At 44.3% G+C, this 17,095-nt stretch overlaps 1 long non-coding RNA gene across 1 annotated transcript in view; it reads right to left on the bottom strand.

Moving 5' to 3' along the window:
- LOC309526738 overlaps positions 1–16,757 on the bottom strand; it is a 45,546-nt gene extending 28,789 nt beyond the window's left edge. Inside the window, exon 1 of the long non-coding RNA XR_014216896.1 lies at positions 16,543–16,757. This is a non-coding gene — a long non-coding RNA (uncharacterized lncRNA). The remainder of the gene's footprint in view (positions 1–16,542) is intronic.
- Between the last annotated feature and the right edge of the window lie 338 nt (positions 16,758–17,095).

Below are 17,095 nucleotides of genomic sequence, written 5' to 3'. Positions count from 1 at the left end.
TCCAGAGGAATGAACACACTGTGACCAGCACTCCTTCTTTCAAAACACTACTGGCTATCTGAACGCCCACCCCTCTGTTGTCTGTCTTCACCCTTGATTGTCTGAACCTGCTGTGAGTGGGTTCAAACCGTACACTGTTGCAAAAAAGTAGAAGGGTTGTGCAAGAAATACGGTGCAGAATTGTAGCACATGCTGCATGCTTTAACATGCAGATAACAACATTCTGGTCTCACTGCACTAGGGCAAGAGTTGTCAACGTGATGCGATCCAGATGTGTTAGTCTGTGGACACATATTTTTTCCATTTTTTTATTGATTTTCCACATTTATCACAAAATGACATAACAAAACACACAACAAAGAAAAACACACTACAATACAATAAAATTAAACACAGAAAAAAATATTTCTTCAAATACCTAATTCTCATAACACTGATAACTAACTTCCTTGAATCCCTCTAACTGAATTTCATTATATCACCTTTATAACAGTTCTCTGAGTTCATATTTCTAATAATATTAACTCCTTTCATTTACTAACCTCTTCTCCTTTATTAATATTCTAATCCTTATTATTTACTACTGCGTATCCTTATTCTACCCCTAAGCCTTTTTGTTATTTCCAAGGATTTTCTATTTATCTTATATTACAATATTTAGCTAAATATTCTTTGAATTTCTTCCAATCCTCTTGTGTCTCCTTTTCTTTCTGGTCACGGATTCTTCCAGTTAGGTCGGCCAGCTCCAAAAAGTCCAACATCTTCATCTGCCATTCTTCTATTGTTGGTATTTCTTGTGCTTTCGAATTTTTGGCTAATAATAGTCTTGCCACTGTAGTGGCATACAAAAACAGTCTAGCATCTTTCTTGGGCAATTCCAGTCCTAGTATTCCAATTAGAAAGGCTTCTGGTTTCTTAATAAATGTATTTTTCAACATTTTTTTCACTTCATTATAAATCTTTTCCCAGAAGTCTTTCACCTTGGGACACGTCCACCACATATGAAAAAAGTACCTTCTTTTTCTTTACATTTCCAACACAGATTATCGTTAGTATGATAGATCTTTGCTAGTTTCACCGGGGTAGTCTGTGGACACGTTTAAAGCACTCTTACTCCACTTTAACAGCCATGACTTCCCCCAAGGAATCCTGGGAAATGTCATTTGTTAAGGTGCTGAGAGTTGCTAGGAGACTCCTGACAGAACTATGGCTCCCAGCAGAGCTTTTTTCCTTTTCAGCTGGAGCTCTCCAGAACTCAGTTCTGGAACCACTCAGGTGGGTGCCATTGCCATTATAAAAGAACAAGTTCGTGGTGAGTTCTGGTACCTCTTTTTTCTAGAAAAATAGCACTGGTCCCCAACACCCTAACAACCAAAACCAGAACTCAGGAAGAAAGTCCAAAATTTTAATAAGGAATGGGGAAAATATATAATTTACCTTAAAAACCATTGCAAACAATTAAAATTATTAGTAGGATTGGAATAACACTTGTAGTTGAATTTTGGGTATAAAGGAGATTTAAAAGGTTTGGATTAATAGACAAGATGCAGGAGGAAAAGGTTAATATAAGGACCCACAATGGGAAGGAGGAAAGTTCAGGAGATTCTTTGGAATTCTCGTTCTGTGTTGGTTGTTTGATAATTGTGTGTAGCGTTTTAAAATCTGAAAAACTAAATAAAATTTTGAAAAATGAAATAAATGGAATTGTTCTTCCTAGTATTCTACATGGAGGGATGATGAAGATGAAGATTATTTTGTATGGAGGGGCATTCAACCATGCTAGCCTCTCCTTTAGAGTGGGCAAGCTGTGGCACTCCAGATGTTGTTGGACAGTATAGCCAGTGGTTAGCAGTGATGGAGGCTATATTCCAACAACATCTGAAGGGTGCCAGATTTGGGAAGATCAGTCTATGCAGAGGTTTACTACCTCTGTGAAAACCAGACCTAAATCACATTACAGAAAAATCTGCCTCCATATGTATGTTAGAAAGTACTACCATTAAACCAAATACCTTTCTTAATTATTATAACAATGGAATCTTTCTTAATTATAAGATTTATCTGCCCACAACTTTTCTTTATGAGCAAGCAGGGAAGTGGTCAGGCCAGGCCAGGCCAGGCCCTGAGAGCTGTATGCAGGTCTGATAGTTAATAACAAAAAATTCATTACTGCCTTCATTAAGATAGGTGCTAATTTAATTACAGTGCTCTGCAGGATAGGTGGAGAGACTTCCAGGCAAACTTCAAAGTCACCAGTGCTCATTTCAGATATCTTTTAGGCATCAATGCCCATTTAAGAAACACTTCTCTAACTCTCAAGCAAAAGCTAAGAGCAGAGGGGGTGGGGCAGGGAGTTGAGACAGAGATAAGCAAGTAAAAGTGCCGGCAAATTAAGAAACTTGTTTGGAAGAAGGGGGCAGAACATCACATTAAATTAAATTAATCATCAACCTGTAAAGGCAGTGTCTGCGGTGCGATTCATGGCTTGCCACTCATTGTGTGTTGGGTCTGCCACTCTTAAGTCTTTGCGCTCAAGGTAGTCAATTTCATTCAGGTCATTGTTAAATAGGCACATTCCAAGAAGGTCTCTTCTCATGGGCTGCACCTGCCGCTCCAGTTTGGCCACTCCCAAGAAAGAAGAAGAACCCCATGATTTACTAAGTGCTGATCGCTCCACAGACATCTGTCTCTTGACATGTCTTTGTCTGAAGGCTCATACAGTGGCGCCTTTGTCCTAGTCACTCTCTTGCTAACCCTCCCCACCAGCACATCTTATTATAGAGTAAGGTTTCTTCCCCACCCACCTCGTCCTTATTCTTGCAGATTTCCCTTTTTATTTTAATTGTGAAGAGGAAGATCAGATGGTCTGGTTTTACACACACACAAACACAAACACAAACACAAACACACACATCCCTCTCAGCCCTTCACTCTAATAATAGGCACACACAGAGAGATGCACACACATGCAAAAGGGAGAAATTGTGTGCATGAGAATTGACCAGAGGGGGGCGGGAACAGGTGGTAAGGTAGACATGTGAGAGTTTTATTAAGAAGAGATAAAATCTCCGATGATTTTATTTTACTGGGTGAACTCTCTTAGATCTGTAGGGAAATAGATTTGCGAGATGAAAAAAGAATTCTCTTAGTCCTCTTTGAAGCAGATTTTTTTTTGGGGGGGGGGAGGCGCAAAAGAAAGTGTGTCATCCAGCCAACTCAATCAGATAATCCAATAAAAACGGCCCTCCGAGGGCCATTGCTATGGCCACCTAGAGGGCAAGGTTGCCTTTTCTAGGCTCCCTTATTCCTAGCGAAATAGGCTGCTTTAATGGGCAGAGAGTGCTCAAAGCTGCTTCCTTAAAGGTCCATTGATGGCTTTGGGTGGCTGGTGGCTTGTAGCTTGAACACCGACCCTACCAGCTTGGGTGGATGCAGAAAAGATATATTTTTGACTGTGGCCTGCAGCAGGGAGGCAGAAGTCCAGGTTTTGCAGCTGGCTGACCAGAAGGTGCCTTGGAGGGTTCCAAGGGCAATCTTTTAAAAAGACTGTCTGTCTGAATGCCTGCCTGCTCTTCATGCTTGCCTTCTGTCAGGGAACTGACATCGGAGCGAGAGGCGAAGCGGAGGCTCCCAGATGATGCTGGTGAAGGACCCAGCAGCAGGGGGAGAAACAGCTCAGTAGAGGGCGAAGCCAATCAGCGCAACACCGGGGATAAAGGGGGGCAGACGGGGGAATTGAAGAGAGGGCTCCAGGACTCTTCACTGGACATCAGTGAGGAGAGCCCAGGTCCTCCGCTACCCACGCCTTCCCTGCGCAGAAGACTCCCGCGCAGTGAGAGGCGGAGGAGACTGGGTGTCAAACAACTTTTATGTTGGAAGAGGTTCAAGAAACGCCCACTGACGGATTCTGCCAGTGACTGAGGCAGCCACCATGAGAAGGGGCTGCGCAGTCAGAAAGTTTTAACAAGGTAAATTAACCGAGAAAGGCACCAGTTTACGCACGAGTAACTCATACCCATTATACCTTCCTTAAACTTCCCAGCATTCAGGGAGGTGAGAATACAAAAAAAAAAAGTATTATGTAAACTAGGGCTAAATTACCCTTTCTATCTTTTTTTTTTTTATCGTAACCATAGTTGGAAATTAGCCATGGGAAGCTTGCTAATCATGAGTTGAGACGAATCAGTTTGCTTCCACCAGTGGCATTTGGAGTGGTGGTCATCAACATCATAAAAAATTTATTATCTGGCCTTCACCATGCAGCTGGTCTAGGGGTGGCTTACAACAATTAAAATATTAAAACAGTTGAATCACAGGACTAGGGTGCAACAACATGTTTTCAGACTACATCTCCCATTGAACCCAACCATTGGCCATGTTGGCCTGTGCTGATGTGAGCTGCAGTCCACAACATGTTGTTGACCATCCCAGGGACAGATAGAGCTGGCTGGAATTGATTTATAAATGGTGCAGGGAGTGTCCAAGTCTCCTGGTTTTCCAGAGACAGTCTCAGGTTTACAGAAGCCATCCCAGTTTCTGATTTGATCCCAGAGTGTCCCACTCTTCCTTAGGACATCCCTATTTTCGTTGGAGGGTATGGTGGGACGTCCCTGTTGACCAATGGTCTGGGATAATGGGAGTGGTAGTCCAACTGTAGGTCGCCATGTTTGCTACTCCACTGTGAGATGTGTACAGTGGTACCTCAGGTTACAGACGCTTCAGGTTACAGACACTTCAAGTTACGGACTGCGCTAACCCAGAAATAGTACCTTGGGTTAAGAACTTTGCTTCAGGATGAGAACAGAAATCGTGCAGTGGCGGCATGGCGGCAGCAGGAGGCCCCATTAGCTAAAGTGGTACCTCAGGTTAAGAACAGTTTCAGGTTAAGGACGGACCTCCAGAACGAATTAAGTTCTTAACCTGAGGTACCACCGTATAGGACTTGAACACCTAGCTGTCAACCTTTGCATCTCTACCTCTTTCTATCCAAGTAGCATTTATGTGCTGAAAACAGCACAACACATATACACCCAACCCTGCCCCAAAGTAATTATCCAAATCCTTTTGCCTTATTTATTTTTCAATCTTCCCTTGAAATTACCTTCAATCTACGAATATGAAACAACGGCAAATCTATATAATCCCCTCCGCTGCCATCTCCCATGGCTTCTGTTGGCCTCCATATTTCAGGGCCATTTGTCAATTCTGGCAGCCTTAATTTAGAACTTACTTGTGACTCAGTTTTATGGGGAGGAGAACCTCTCTGAAATTACTTCCTTAAGGATCCGTATTTTAATAGTCTGTTTTGTTTTTATGAAGATAGCGCCAATCTTCACTTAAGAGAGTCCAACCTTTGTTCTAGTTGCATCGCTTCCAGATCCTTATTAGCTATCACTTCTTCCATTGACAGGTTTTACATGGGACTTCCTGTAGACAAAACAGATGATCTACCACAGGGTTATGGCCCTTCCCTATATACTTTCCCAGGTCTTCCTTTGTGGACTAGTCATTTTTTTTTCCTGGCATATGGAGCTGGAATTGTTAGTATAGTGGCCTTTGTGCTGACTTAATGAAAGGTGGACTTCCAATACGGCTTGCAACCTTACATGAGGCTCTCGCCAGTCTCCCTTGCTAAGTTGTTCCTTTCAGTTTCTCAGAGAATTTCTACACCACCAGAAAACTGTGCGAAAGAGCCCTCAGGGATTTTTACCACCTCGGGTCTTCTCCTCCCTGTATGTCTGGATCAGGGTATGACGCTTTTCAGCATGACTTGGCAAACTGATTGCATTCTCTTGAATAAGGTTTCATCTCTTCATGGGAGTTACTGTACTTTTCCATGTATAAGACGAGGTTTATTTACTCTAAAGTAATGCTAAAAAGGGACGCGGGTGGCACTGTGGGTTAAACCACAGAGCCTAGGACTTGCCGATCAGAAGGTCGGCGGTTCAAATCCCCGCGACGGTGTGAGCTCCCGTTGCTCGGTCCCTGCTCCTGCCAACCTAGCAGTTTGAAAGCATGTTGAAGTGCAAGTAGATAAATAGGTACCGCTTCGGCGGGAAGGTAAACGGCGTTTCCGTCCGCTGCTCTGGTTCGCCAGAAGCGGCTTAGTCATGCTGGCCACATGACCCGGAAGCTGTATGCCAGTTCCCTGGGCCAATAAAGCGAGATGAGCGCCGCAACCCCAGAGTCAGCCATGACTGGACCTAATGGTCAGGGGGTCCCCTTTACCTTAATGCTAAAAAACTGGGGTTGCCTTATACAGTGGACGCTTGGGTTGCGAACATGATCTGTGCGGGAGGCATGTTTGCAACCCGCAGTGTGTGTCTGCGCATGTGCGGGTTGCGATTTGGCGCTTCTGCACATGCACAAAGCGCGATTTAGCGCTTCTGCACATGCGTGAGCGCTGAAACCTGGAAGTAACCCGTTCTGGTACTTCTGGGTTCAGCGCAGTGCACAACCTGAAAACGCGCAACCTGAAGCATCTGTAACCCTAGGTATGACTGTACACAGATAGTGCATAGTGAGGACAGGTGATTGGTTGTAGCAGTGAACTGCAACTTGTCAGTGGTGATTTGGTGGGTGGCTGGATCAAGGACTGCTGTGCATTGGCGGCTGCTGCGGTAATAGGGCATGCGATTCCCAGCTGCTGTTTGTAAGCAGGCAGATGCTTGTTGGCTTCTGGGATTGTCCATATTTGTCTGTTAGGTTAGTGATGTTCTGCATCCCCCCCCCCCAAAAAAAAAGCTCGACAAATTTGGGCCATCTCCCCCATTTTCTTAAATTAGAGTCCCCCAAAATAAGGGGTGTCATGTTATACATGGAAAAATATGCTATGCCTCCAGCCTTCTGTGAAGGAAACTAGATTCATAGCTCTTGGAGAATGTGCTCACATTTATTGTTTGTTTGTTTGTTTGTTTGTTTGTTTGTTTGTTTGTTTGTTTTATATACTGCCCTTTATCATAAAATCTCAGGGTAGTTCACAAGATAAAAAATACAACGTAAAAGCAAAGTACACAGGTAAAACAAAAACAACAAAATAATCACACACACACATACATCCAAAAACCACATTTGACCAGCCAAAGGCCTGGTTGAAGAGGAATGTTTTCACCTGGCACCTAAAAATATATAATGAAGGCACCAGATGAACCTCCCTGGGGAGAGCATTCCACAAACGGGGGGCCACTGAAGAAAAGACCGGCTCTCATGTTGCCACCTTCCAGGCCTCACATGGAAGAGAGGTCCTCTGTTTTTCAGAGACAACCAAAACCCACTGAGTTGAAAGCTCCACCTCATCTCTTGAACTTCAAGGAAGCTTCAGCCTAGTTCAGCACCCTGCTTGGAGGACTGCGAGGGTTTTATTATGTGGTTTATGCAGTTGTTGCTGTTGTTTTGCATGTATCGGTCCAGCTATTGACTCTCAGCCTTGTCCACAGCTCTGATGACCTCAGAAGAAGATCAGGCTACAGAAATAAGAGAAAGTGCTTCTGTTGCATCAGAAGAATTGTCCTCCATGTTTCATGCTTTCCATCCGAGGAACCTGGTCGCCAAGTGTGGAGTACTAGAATGCACTCGAAAAGAGATATTGTTTTATTACTAAGCGCTAAGCTGCTTTGATATTCAGAGAGCATGAGCAAAACGATTAAGCTTCCCACAGGCTTGTGCTCACTTCAAGATGTAAATCAAACAATCAAATTAGTTTTCTGGGAGCCAGACCCATTGCCAGTTGATCCCTAGTCCTGATCAAAGATAGGCACATCTCCTAAAATATATTACAAATAGAAAACAGACGTGTGTGTGTCACAAACATTCCAGTTTTGGGAAAGGTTCCCAAATCCAGCCTTACATGCCTCTTGAGGGGAATGAGCAAATCTGTGGATTAAGAACAAAGGAAGTTTAACCATTTTCCACAGGCTTAGCATTAGCCAGGAGATGCACCTTTTCTCGAGTGTGTGGGTGTAAATTCACCTGCTCCATCTGAGGCAGGTGATTTATTTCTGTTTAGGTTGCACAGTTAAAAAATGATAGCAATCTTCTACAAACGAGAAACACAACATGGGGCAAATCGCCTGGGGCCTCTCCCAGGCAAATAAGCCTACCTTTGAGAAGCTGGCATTAGGTAAGTGAGAATGAAAGCGCAGCTTTTAATCAGGCATTTATATGCATGACAAGAATTAACCCTTTGAGCTGCTTTGTGGAAGGGAATGGGAGAGCACTTTCAGAGCAGGGGGAGCATTCGGGTTTCAGGTGTGAGTGTGTGAGAGAAAGAGAGATGTCAATATATGTATACAGTGGTACCTCGGGTTAAGAACTTAATACGTTCTGGAGGTCCGCTCTTCACCTGAAACTGTTTTTAACCTGAAGCACCACTTTAGCTAATGGGGCCTCCCGCTGCCGCCACACAATTTCTGTTCTCATCCTGAAGCAAAGTTCTTAACCCGAGGTACTATTTCTGGGTTAGTGGCGTCTGTAGCTTGAAGCATCTGTAACCCAAGGTACCACTGTACATGTATGTAAAGGAGTAGAAGGCATTGTGAGTACAGTGGTACCTTGGGTTAAGTACTTAATTCGTTCCAGAGGTCCGTTCTTAACCTGAAGCTGTTCTTAGCCTGAAGCACCACTTTAGCTAATGGGGCCTCCTGCTGCCGCTGCTCATTTTCTGTTCTCATCCTGAAGCAAAGTTCTTAACCCAAGGTACTATTTCTGGGTTAGCCAAGTCTGTAACCTGAAGCATCTATAACCTGAAGCGTCTGTAACCCGAGGTACCACTGTACATGGAAGCACCTGCCTGGATCAGGGCCTCCATCAGACCCAGAAAGGGGTGGAACATTCACCTCCTATAAATGCTGCCAGCCTGAGCTTCTCTAAGGTCTAACGCCCAGCCTTCTTTAGCTGTGGAAATGGACACTTATTGCAGGTTTTGATGAAATGCCTTTTTATGAATTGCTGAGGATGTACAAAAAAATCATACTCTGTTTCAGTGCAGAAGTCAGGTGATGGGGGTGAAGAGTCTCTCTCCCTCCACAGCTTCTGTACAATGATGACTTTGTTTAATTGATGGTTGAAGGAAAACCTGTAAACTGTATACCATTTATTAGGTGTTTTAAACTGTCTACTAAAACGGTGCCCAGCTTGGTGGTTACTGCAGATGCTATCATAGCCATAGTAATCCTCAATAATTTTAGCAGCTAATAAACCTGGCCCTCAGTCTGGATTTACTTCTGTGGGCAGCAGGAGGCAGCGATTCAAGTATTTTAACAATATGCACATTTAACTAATCCCTCAGTGTCCTGAACTGAAGGGGGAAAATCACTCATTTGCCTGCTGCTACAAATTCTGATGCTATATCTTCATAATTAAAACATTTTGGGGTGGATCTTGAGCTGAGTCATTATACATTTTAAATATGACAGGTATGGTTTTCATGATGTACGGTACGTACTTGTATATTTCCTTGCTATGCCAAGTAGTGTAATATATTTGTGTCAGAGCTTAGAAAGCCTTTTTTTTAAAGAAACTAATTCTAGCTCAACATGTCCAGAAATGAACTAATTCCAGCTCATGTTCTTCCCTTTACAAAATGAACTAGTTTGGTACATGTTCAGTTCAAAGTTCAATTCAAGTTTATCCAAATGATCCTTGGCTCTCTTACATAAATAAATCAGTATTAAGAATGTTACAGGCTTCAGTGCTGAAGTATGAAATATACCTAAGACTAGAAAACATCAAAAAACAAATAGTGGAATGAGAATTGTTTATTTCCCCCAGCAATTATTATCTTCAATCTTAAAGGCCCCCAAAGTCTAAAGACTAAAAATAAAGTCCCACTATTTTATCTCCAATGAGGGACGCGGGTGGCACTGTGGGTAAAACCTCAGCACCTAGGACTTGCCGATCGCATGGTCGGCGGTTCGAATCCCCACGGCGGGGTGCGCTCCCATCTTTCGGTCCCAGCGCCTGCCAACCTAGCAGTTCGTAAGCACCTCCGGGTGCAAGTAGATAAATAGGGACCGCTTACCAGCGGGAAGGTAAACGGCGTTCCGTGTGCTGCGCTGGCTCGCCAGATGCAGCTTGTCACGCTGGCCACGTGACCCGGAAGTGTCTGCGGACAGCGCTGGCTCCCGGCCTCTAGAGCGAGATGAGCGCACAACCCTAGAGTCTGGCAAGACTGGCCTGTACGGGCAGGGGTACCTTTACCTTTATTTTATCTCCAGTGCTATTCAATATCTATGTGAAATTGCTGGAAGTAGCCATGAGGAGTTTGGGGCCAAGGTGCCATCAGTATGCTGCTGATGACACTCAGCTTGATTTCTCCATAATATTTGAATCGGGAGAATCCATACAGCCCCTGAGGCAGTATTTGGATGCAGTGGTGATACGGATGAGGGAAAATAAGATGAGCTTTAACCCTGGCAATACAGGGGTGCTTTGAATAGTTCATGTGTCCAGGAAATTGGTTAATTACCTGTTCCTTTCAAGGAGCAGGTTCACAGTCTTTGTCACTGGAAGCCCAGATAGCCTCAATGGCTCGAAGTACCTTTTATCAGCTGCAACTAGTATGACTGAAGGACCTACCTGTCTAGGTAGGTAGGTCCCCATCTGATCCTAGGAGCATCAAGGACGCTGCAAGAGTCAAACGACAGCAGGAAAAAGGATTTTTTATTATGTGAAGCAATTGCTTGGACACAAAGACACAGACCAGCTCATGCTCGGAGTCTGGCCCCGAATTCTAAGCGAGCCAGCTTTTTATACTTTTGCAGAATACAATACCACCTGATTTCTTGTAAACCACCTGATTTCTGGGAAATCGAAAGTTATAGTAAGTTCCAGTTACCATGTAAGGTCTTGCCTCTCTCTTTCCTTCCATGCAGTGGCGTAGCATGGGGGGTGCCAGGGGTGCCGGCCGCACCGGGCGCAACATTTGGGGGGCCCGTTTGGCAGGCCCTCCTCGAGGAAGCAGGAACCCCACTGTCCTCGGACCTCCTCCGAAGCCTGGCGGTGGGGCGAAGAGACCTCCTCCCGCCGCCAGGCTTCGGAAGGATGCTCCGAAGCCTGGCGGTGGGGCGGAGAGACCTTCTCCCCGCGCCAGCCTTCGGATGGCTGCTCCGAAGCCTGGCGGTGGGGCGGAGAGACCTTCTCCCCGCACCAGCCTTCGGAAGGCTGCTCCGAAGCCTGGCGGTGGGGTGGAGAGACCTTCTCCCCGCGCCAGCCTTCGGAAGGATGCTCCGAAGCCTGGCGGTGGGGCGGAGAGACCTTCTCCCTGCGCTAGCCTTCGGATGGCTGTCCTGAAGACTTGTGGTGGGAGCAGTGGCGTAGCATAGGGGGTGCAGGGGGGCCTGCTGCACCTGGCGCAACATCTGGGGGGCGCGGAAGAGACTCGAGTGCTAAAATCCACGGGTTAGGGGGCGCAAATTACTTGCCTTGCCCCGGGTGCTGAGAACCCACGCTACGCCACTGCTCCCATGGCCCACTACACCACGGCCATGTGCACTCCTGAGTTTGCTTATCTCTTTACAACCTTGAATAATAAACATTTGAGCCTGTTCCATCAATGCCAGCCTTGTTCTCCTGATGGATCTCTCTTCTCTAAGAAAGGCCTTTGGGGGGGGGGGAGTTGCTATGGCCCTACATGACCAGTAAAGCTTGTTTGTGCACTGGTTCCTTCCAGACTGGATTACTGCAATGCACACAATGTGGGGCTTCCCTTGTGTTTCATCCAGGACATTTAATTAGTGCAGAATGCTGAAACACAATGGCTGACAGAAGGGTCATGCAGATTCTCCAGCGCTATACTAGATACGGGTGGATTTCTAACCCCAGTCATGGTGAAATAGGAAGTATGAAAAATGTATGAAAATGCAGTTATATCAAAGCTTGCCTGCGGTTTAGGGAAGGCAGAAATTTAATATGTTTAGACAAAATTGAACACTGAAATAACAAATGTGCATTCTTCACACGACACAAAAGTTTCTTTTTAAAACTGATATTTGTTCTATAAAGCTATGTTGTTGTTTTTTACAATTAAAACATCTGGAGATCTATTCCCAGATTGCATTCATCTGCTCTGTGTTGATCCTAGGAGTTCTGATCTAAAACCCAGATTTACAGTTTGAATTTCTGGAATTATTCATTGTCTAGGCTGAAATATCAACATTTTCCAGAATCCAAGATCAAGGGTTAATACCCTCATTATTCTAGAAATGCCATTTTCAAGTGATTCCATGTGAATCACTTGAAAAGGTCATATTGATAATCCTTCTACTTTAATGTAGACAATTAGAATTAAGCCTTTACAGTTAGGTTCACAGACTCTGCATTAAGGTCTTCCTCTAACAATGGGCTGACAAGTATTATTTAATAATGTGTGGGGCTAAAAGAGTACGGTAAATTCTGGGTCCTTTTAATGACAGGAGATAGAGCCATAAGGTGATAGCTGCATTGTTAAAATGGCTACCAGTGATTCCATTGGATTATCTAGAATCCATTGGACTCCAACCACAAAACAGTTGCCTATCTTTGTCAGTTATACTAGTTCCCTGTTGACAGAGTTCCCTGTTAACAACATGCACTGAGCTATATGAGACCATAAATTCACATATGTGCCATTTGGCCTTTGCAATGTGAGTTAACCGATTTAGACAGCTGCTAGAGAAATAATTCAAAATTCAATCTATCTACCCATCATCTGTCCATCTTGCTCTATTTAAAAATATTTCCCACGTTAAGCCCTGGTGGAACCCCTACGACGGATTACAAAATGTCAATGTAACAATATGATAAAGTAAAATAATCTTATAAGCTACAGATAGGTAGCTGTGTTGGTCTGCCATAGTCAAAATAAAAAAAATCCTTCCAGTAGCACCTTAAAGACCAACTAAGTTAGTTCTTGGTATGAGCTTTCGTGTGCATGCACACTTCTTCAGATACCAGATAATCTTATAAGGTCACTGTAAAACCACCAAGAACAAAATGGTGACTGCCCTTTCCTAAAATGACCTTCAGAATGGGCATTAGATTTTAGGAAACCTACAATGGTTTTGAAGAACTCCATTAAGGTTTACCCTCTCAACCCCAAATTAGTTCAGGCTCTCAAAAGTGGCAAAACAGAGGTCAGCAAACTTTTTCAGCAGGGGGCCAGTTCACTGTCCCTCAGACTCTGTGGGGGGCCGGACTATATTTTGGAGGGGGGGAAGTGAACGAGTTCCTATACCCCACAAATAACCCAGAGATGCATTTCAAATAAAAGCACACATTCTACTCATGTAAAAACACACCGATTCCCGAACTGTCCACGGGCTGGATTTAGAAGGCGATTGGGCCGGATCCAGGCCCCAGGCCTTAGTTTGCTTACCCATGGAGTAAAATAATTATAGAACGTAACTTTCTTGGGAAAGGTGAAGGAGAGGGTCATTGTAGAGTAACTGCAGGTATTTCATGAATGAGATTGGTTATCTAGATCCACTACAATCTGAGTTTAGACCTAGTTTCAGAACCGAATCAGCCATGGTCACCCTGATGGGTGACCTTTATCATGAGAGACAGGGGGAATATGATCCTGTTGCTTCTGCTCCATTTCCCAGTTGCTTTTGATATCATTGACCATGGTATCCTCCTGGGCCAGTTCAGTGGTATGGCTATTGGAGGCAGTGTATTATTATGGTTCCATTCTTGCCTTCAGGGTCATGATCAAAGCACTGGGTGAGTGCCCCTCAACCCTCTAGCACTTGTGCTATGGGGTTCTGCAAGGTAGTATGTTTCATTCAACTAGTGTAAGTCCCTTGATCTGGTGGAAGCATTGGGTACCACCCATGGTCCTCCCTGCCACATTTTTATGCTTATAACAACCCCATGAGGTAGTTTAGGTTGAGAGATAGTGGTTGGCCCAAGGTCCACCAGTGAGTTTTGTTCCAGAGCAATGATTTCTCCCCAACCCTTGTTACAATCTAAACCACCACACTGGATCACTCAAACTGTGTTATCATTTGTATTCTCTTTCTTTCATTGGCCAGGATGGCTCCAAAAGCAAAAGTTCGTTTTACATTCCAGCAGACTTTCCTGGATTTGATGTCTTTTGTTGTGGAGACTCCACCTCCTTCTTTTAAGGATTCAAGGATAATTTGCTGTCTGAGGCACTTTTTTAAGAGGGCAGGAGGGGGAGTTGAAATATGTAACTGTCTTCTGGAGCTCTCCAGATGGTCCTGACTTCTCTGTTTGTTTTGTGCTTTTAAACACCTACCAATATCAATTTTAACTTCTCTCTTCTTTCCTCAGTGTCTGTGTGAAAAAGCTAAACCAGGAAGGCTTGATCCAATGCTTAGGAGAGAGAGTGGGAAGCCGCAGAAATTAACAACAATCCCCCACTGTCGTCAAACCCTAGACAAAAACAAGCTGAAGAAACCTATTTCTTTGTTTCAATGGTCTCCTTTGGTTAAAACCACCCAAAGTATTTCTTGTTACAAAAACAGGTAAAACATTTTCAGACAGGAGAATGATTTTTAAGTTGGCAGTGTCCCTTTAATATTTCATTTTTATTTCCTGTTGTAAATGACAAATTGTTCTGTGTTTTATATCATATCCCTGCAGGCAAACTGGTCATGGGATGTTCTTTTTGTCTTTTTGTCCTCTTTTCTTTTTCCCTTACCTTTTTTATTTTTTATTTTACTTGGAGAAAAGGCAATAAAATAGAACAATAAAAAACTTAAAATACTCAAATAGATACTATAGTAATGAGCACCTTTGAGATGCCAATAAATAGAGACAAGAGGAGAGAAAATCAAGACAAGAGAAAGATCCAGGGTTATGTGTAACTTGTGCTCGTAAAAATAAATTGAAATTCTGTGCAACCCAGACCCTGTGCCAAGGATGGCTGGAGCCTGCAACCTGTTTAGTTATGATACATTCTAAGCAAATTTTCATGTATTTCCTTATATTCATGCTGCATTTTACTTCTGCTAGTCAGAAAATAAACAAATGGCACATTCATACTGTACACTATGTGCTTTAGATGTGGTCTGGGGAGAGTTCCCAGGGCCAAATTGATCTGGAGGGCTGCATTTGGCCCCTGAGGCTGGGTCCCTCAATTCTGCCCTATAGTTCACTGGCCCCTTCTGTGCCTCCCCCTTACCTGCTCTCTTTGAGTGACTAGGCAATGGCAGGCAACGTAGCCACAGCCTCTGCTTGTCTAATTTGCTCCTAATTTCTAGTATTCATCTGCCTCTATTCATCTGGATGTAACTAGTTACTGTAAACTGCTAACCTGGAATACAATACAATACAATACAAGGTAAGTATGGTAAGGTAAGGTAAAGGTAAAGGTAAAGGACACCTGGACAGTTCAGTCAAACGCGACTCTGGAGTTGCAGTGCTCATCTCGCTTTCAGGCCAAGGGAGCTGGCGTTTGTCCACAGACAGCTTTCCGGCTCATGTGGGCAGCAGCAGTAAACCTCTTCTGGTACAATGGGACATCATGACGGAAACCAGAGTGCACAGAAACGCCGTTTACGTTCCTGCTGGAGTGGTACCTATTTATCTATTTGCACTAGCATGCTTTCAAACTGCTAGGTAGGCAGGAGCTGGGACAGAGCAAAGGGAGATCACCCTGTTGCGGGGATTCGAACCGCCGACCTTCTGATCGGCAAGCCCAAGAGGCTCAGTGGTTTAGACCACAGTGCCACAATACAATACAATACAATACAATACAATACAATACAATACAATACAATACAATACAATACAATACATTACAGGTGTATGGGGTGCTAAGTAACCCATTCTGTCAGTTCAAGGATTTGCAGTTGCTCAACAGAACCGCATCTTCTCCCCCCCCCCCCGTGTGCCCCCAAATCTGTTCTGGGGTTACCCCAATCCTCCAGAGCAGATTTTGGGAGCGGGTAAGATACGGGGGGGGGGGGGGTAGAGGGAATTTCCATTGTGCAAGTCTAAATCCTTCCGCTAACACAGACATCCCCAAACTCAGCCCTCCAGATGTTTTGGGACTACAACTCCCATCATCCCTAGCTAACAGGACCAATGGTCGGGAATGATGGGAACTGTAGTCCCAAAAACATTTGGAGGGCCGAGTTTGGGGATGCCTTCACTAACAGATTGAGGGCATTGGGTACTATCCAAAATAATAGCTGTGTTTTCTTTTTATAAAAAGCCCTGTCACTAGTAACCACAAGAACTTTGGCTTCAGTATACATGAATAAGGCTTCCCCAGCCACTGACTTAGATGCTAAGTCGTTACGGAATGTTTATGGACATTCCGTTTGCTTAAGGGTTTTTTAAACTGTCAGTAGGAAAAAGCCTAGAGACAAATGAGGCTGTGTGTTGTCAATGTGAAAGGGCTCGACGGGGAAGGGAGTAAGTAACGCTGTTGCGGTTGTGCTGTTAGGCTGTACGAGGAATGGATGTAACTTTGGAGTGTTTATACATGTATTTCATGTAAGGAGAACATGAACTTTACATGAGAAAGTGGATTGGGCACAAGGAATCTACTATGTGCAAAAAAACCCCACATTTGTGAATATCACAGCTTTCCACTTGTATGTAAAGGTAAAGGTGAAGGGACCCCTGACCATTAGGTCCAGTCATGACCGACTCTGTGGTTGTGGCGCTCATCTTGCTTTATTGGCCGAGGGAGCCGGTGTACAGCTTCCGGGTCATGTAGCCAGCATGACTAAGCCGCTTCTGGCAAACCAGAGCAGTGCACGGAAACACCGTTTACCTTCCCACCAGAGCGGTACCTATTTATCTACTTGCACTTTGACATGCTTTTGAACTGCTAGGTTGGCAGGAGCAGGGACCGAGCAACGGGAGCTCACCCCGTTGCTGGAGGATGTGTGTGAAAGAGAAAGAGAAAGAAATAAATTGAACTTTAGTTGTGATGTAAGGTATTTGTGTGTTAACTCAGCCCTTCCTAGATCCAGTGCTTTTTTCTGGGCGAGACGCAGGGGTACGCATACCCTTAAACTTTTTGTGAATCAAAGTTTGGCCTCATTGAGGGGCAGTATTTCAATATGAGTAGGAAAATGAGAGTATCCCTAAACTCCCCCCCCCCCCGAAAAAAACACTGCCTTGATCCAAATCTCTCTCT

The sequence above is a fragment of the Podarcis vaucheri genome (assembly GCF_965113315.1).
Source record: "Podarcis vaucheri genome assembly, chromosome: 2".
NCBI classification, from domain to species: Eukaryota; Metazoa; Chordata; class Lepidosauria; order Squamata; family Lacertidae; genus Podarcis; species Podarcis vaucheri.
The sequence above is the reverse complement of the archived record's forward strand: the minus strand, read 5'-3'. Positions and strand labels throughout refer to the sequence as shown.